Here is a 5,154-nt window from a genome sequence, read left to right as displayed (position 1 = left end):
GCACAAATGAAAAGTCCGGGAATACCAAAGATTAATAGGATAGTATCCTCTGGGAACAGTGGTAATCTGTACCAATCATTATAGGCAACCATCCAATAATTGTGAATTATTCATTGGGATCCAGTGGTGGACCAACAATAAGAACATCAAGTGCCCATCAACCACCGAGTCCACTCCAACAGCTCCAGACTGAGATATAAGAGTCTAGCGACATGCAGAGACCGAGTCGTCAAGCGTACTCGTGGCAAGTTAACTGCAATCACTGGGAGGCGGTGAGCCGGTGCAGAACGATTTGTTTGAGCTATCACACCAAAATGAGCTTTTGCATAATAGTGGCTGATAGGCTTGAACCAGGAGGTTTATCATTTCTCCATCGTATCTCATAATCAAACAAGGAAATGAGACCCTTTTTGGGAGTGAATTGGGTCGTAATCGGGTCTAGTTGTGTTTGGTTGTTAGGTGCGCCTATAGATTTCAGTTGAGTTAACATGGAGGTTAACCGTTACTAAGGTTTAACGTGCCTGTGGACATTTGTTAGTTTACTGTTTTCATGCTCAATTAAAGCTGATTTTTGTCAGGTTGAATTGTGCGAGGTGTTGCATGTACACTTTTCCAAAACAATATTTCACAAGAGGTAGAGACCTTTGGGAACGCTCATGCTGTGGCCATTTCACTGTTCACTTTTCTAGACTCCATTTCACATGTATCTACCATTCATCTGTTTGGTGAAAATGAAAAAAAAACTTTAACAAGGCTGGCTCTCGTTCCGGTCACTTATTATACCTTGTGCCAAGGTGTCCTTTTGGAAGTGGACTTAGCCTCCAACAGCATCTATAGATATCTTCTGTTGGGTATAACAGGTTTACAATCTTATTTTCTTTCTTGCGTGTTGTGAGGGTTAAAAGGAAGACGAAGAAAAAAAAGTCTGCTCATCATATGTGAGAAAATTAGGAACCTTAAGTAGTAATCTCAATAAGTTTTCTTGTGATATAACATAACATGTTTTGCAATCTGATTTTTTAATCCATGGACCTGATTATTTGTCTGATTGCACGACTGAAATAACGATCAAGAGAGTAGTGGGACTTTCAATTCGCCACATTTGTCAACAAGGGAAAGCAACAGCTGATCTGGAGGTATTAGAGTGTAAAGATTTAACAACGGCCTTTGATTCAATTTTCCGCTCTCAAAGAGATCACCTGGCATCATAAATCTGACATTCTGCCCATTGATTCAATGTTCATCTCAGTTCATTGTGAAATGATTTAATTTTCAAGTGCAGCCTTAAAAATATAGCAACAAATTGCCGGAGGGGCAATGCGGGGTTGTGGTGGAAGAGGGAGAGACTTCAAACAGAGAAACAGATACAGAAGGTGTTTAACTAATGAGACAATTTGGCAGCTTACATAATGTGACGCTAGATTACATGGACACAAAAACATTTTGTACTGGTGGATTTTTCAGTTGTAAGGGTTCACACTTCAAGCGGAAAAAAATCAAAAAATACAAAAAAACTATCCAACAGTTGGTTTGTCCTACAACACCATGCACATAACAACATAATTATAGCTACAGCATGGTAAGGTGTCTGCACTAAATCGAGGTGCTCCTGTGTATAGCTTCAGAATCAGGTAGACACTATACTCTGAACCAACCCTGCTTTTGGAACTGAAAAGAAACAAACAAAAATAATGTACGCCTAAGAAGGGAGGCAAAATGACATTAGGCCACTTTTTTTTTTTTGAAAGACTTCCCTGCACCACTCTCTGTCATCAGCCATTTTTAAATAAAAAAAAAAAAACCTGGAGAATGTATATAAATGTCTGGATAGAGATTGCTTGGTAGTTCGGAGCTAAAACACTGACAGACAGCTCATTTTAACAACAGTTTTGGGGCTTCATCATTTTCCTAAAAAAAGAAAAACTGGGATGGAAAAACTGTTGACAGTGCAGTCTGAGAGAGCCAGAGAGAACACACAAGTGTCCAGTAAATCCCCCACACTATTATAAAATATTAGCTAATCTTTTTACAATTCAGAATGACATGGATGGGGATTTTTTTAACAGGTGCATTACTGCTGAAGTGCCTTGGGGTTAAAGATTAGCTACTGTGCCGATGCATGAGGCAGGACTGAATGAATAATGCCATGAGCTGAGTATTACTGTGACTGGCTACTATGAGAGTCTGCTGCATCTGAATGTCAAATATTTAAGCTCATACTGTAATCCACCAAAACTGACATTTGTTGCACCCCGAGAGATATTTTTGGCAGCTTAGACAACTAAATGTCAGAATCTTAGTAATTTGTAAAACTCATCTATTATTAATCACGGAGCAGCCGGACCATAAATGTCTGGGTCTAGCAACACATCTACACATTATTTGTGCTAATTGTTTTTTAAATGTACAGCGTGTAATGAAATGCAGTCTCCGGGTCGGTGTAAAATGCAAGAAGATGGTTGGCGAAGCAACCGGAATGTCACCTACTCAACTCCAAGATTAGGTGCAAAAATCAGGGTGGCAAAAGTTAACAAGACACGCTGTTCTCCCGCCACTTTTCAACACGTTCAAGATGCCCTTTGCAAGCGCTTTAACTTCCAATATCCTCATACGAGCTTGCTCGTGGCTGCAGTAAGCAATTTAAGCTCTTTCCTCTGAACTAGGTTTTCTGAGTTTGGTCTAGTAAATCTTTTTCACTCTGAACACTGAATTGAAGTCATAATACATCCTTAATTGTTCTGATGTATACCAAGACTGTTTATTATCAAAGAGAAGAAATGAATTTAGTTTCTCTGCCATGATAGTGACATGAGTTTTTTGATTTCAGCTGAAGATATCTGCACTGATAATTGTTGTAATATTTGAAAAGGCATTAAAATAACTTTTTTATTCCACTCATTTATATTACGATAACTAACTTACCTTGCCTTCACTCACTGTCTATGTCCGCTCTCATCCTGCTCTCTCTCTCTCTCTCCCTCTCTCCAACTCTCTCTCCTCTCTCTCTCTCTCGCTCTCAAACGGTCAGACAAAAACCAAAGAAACTCCTGATGGTCACGATTTGCAAGCGACACTGCGAGTCAACCTCCAGATTTAGAAGCTGGGTACATGAAATAAACCCAAGCTCAAACATGAGAGAATCATAGTTTAGTAGATGAACTCATCTGAGCAGTTTCAGCTGACTTTGGAGAGGGTTTGACTCTCATGAATACATCTGTGTAGGGCCCAGTGGTGATTTCTCAAAAGTTGCAATCTTTGAATCTAAAACTTCTCTGGTGTAGGTTGCACCACTCAAATTAATTCTATGCCAGCAAACAGCTATATTTGCATAGATGTATGAAAACTACAATCATTTGCATTTTAATTTTTGCAGATTTTCGCCAAATTAAGGTTAAAATCAAACCATGCAGTAATGACATTGGGCCCACAACTAGACTCATGAAGAGGGATCTATAATCGATGCTAGATAACCCTGTTGGAAAAATAAAGTGGGCAGGATTTTGATTATACCAGCAGATGATGACATAACGTCAGCGTAAAGTAACATTTCTGTAAAGGCAGATGTTGCTACTAAACCAACAGTATGTGTACCTAGTCGAAAAAAAAAAAAAATGTCTACATTGGTTGGACCCGACGGAAGTTGATGTTGTTCTCCTAGCAACCGCCGGGTCTCAGATGTCAGTCAATTGCGCCATGGAAAACTCCCACACAGATGGCTGAAGCTCAGAGGCAGTTTCCACAAATATGTCCAAGAGAATGTTTTGTTTTTTCTCCTCGTATGGACAAATGGAAAGCTCTGCACAGTAGCTGCAGTATCATTACAACTCGGTCTTCTTACACAAAGTGAAGAGAAATGAAGAGGCGCATCAGGCACGGGGAGTTTGCATGCTGTGAAGTACTGTGTGTTTTTCTACATACTGTGGGTCACGCTGGGCCGTGATTGCTCGAGATTTGTCGATCCTCTACACATGTTAGCTCTTTTACTGCAATGTATCTGGGAGTCAATGCGCTCTTATAGAAAACCCTTGACGAACTGTTCGAAATGATGGTGCAATATGGAACATCTGTCTACCAGCAAATCACTCGTTAATCACCAGTTTGTCTTAATACTGCAGCACTGAGGTGCCAAAAAGGTGCCAGCAAATTTTTATGCTCTCATTAGGGCTTACAGTGAGATTACCTGTAGGGCTTTTGAAGGTGACATTTAAGTTTATACAATATCAGAGATTATTAACTCTCTAATGGTGTGCAAAAAAAAAGCTGTGCAGGAGTAGCAGCAGCCTCATAGATATATTTTGGTAAGCTTCAGAGATAAGGACGTCTGCTGTGACAGAGATGAGATCACAGCAGCTGAGATGTTGACATCGTCCCGTGTTGTCCTTATATAACGCGTTCCCGTCGCGGGTCTTAGACTTACCACTTTTGTTCATGTCCCCAGAGGTGCTGCGTTTCCCCAACTCAAGGTAGAGGACATTGTCGGGACCACGGCAGCTATACATGTTAATGTTCCCTTTTTCCTATTCCACTCCGGTTAGATTGGATGGCTCAGCAGTGGTTCTCATTGATCAATCAACACATCTGCGTCTCAAATGAACCCAGGCCAGGGGGATTGTGGCATTCTTCCAAGGGAACCACATCCCTAAGGTATGACAGCGTGGTGCACTGGATCGATTTTTTCAACTTATTTGTGTAAATACTTTTGTAACCTTGGCCGATTTATCATCGCATTTCTTTGGCAGTGTGGTGAGAAAACTACAAGATTATCACCCAGCCGGCAGACATGGGCCCACTGTGTAATTTTCATCTTTCCGGTCAAGTCTAAGAAGGAGTACAGGAATGATGAGAATTAATTATGCATTTCATCAGCATGATGGATTCCACGTTCAACTCAAACTATATTTCCCCCCGAGAACAGAGAGGAGTCTGCTCGTTCCCGCGGTTAATCCTCTGAGAAAAGCCGTCAGTTCTCACTCTCAGAAGATGAAACTTTGCGACATAAAATAGAAAAACAATAGCATGACTTTCTTTCGACTGTGGCTAGTGGAAGTGGCTTTGATTTTAGTCAAGTTGAGTGCTTAGGCTACAGCTTCCTGTGGGTCTTTCAACACATTCAAACCCAAAACCAACTCTGTGGCTGTGACATGAAGCTGACGT

The sequence above is a fragment of the Larimichthys crocea genome, chromosome XXIII (genome assembly GCF_000972845.2).
Source record: "Larimichthys crocea isolate SSNF chromosome XXIII, L_crocea_2.0, whole genome shotgun sequence".
Classification (NCBI taxonomy): domain Eukaryota; kingdom Metazoa; phylum Chordata; class Actinopteri; family Sciaenidae; genus Larimichthys; species Larimichthys crocea.
Note: the sequence above shows the minus strand (reverse complement) of the source record.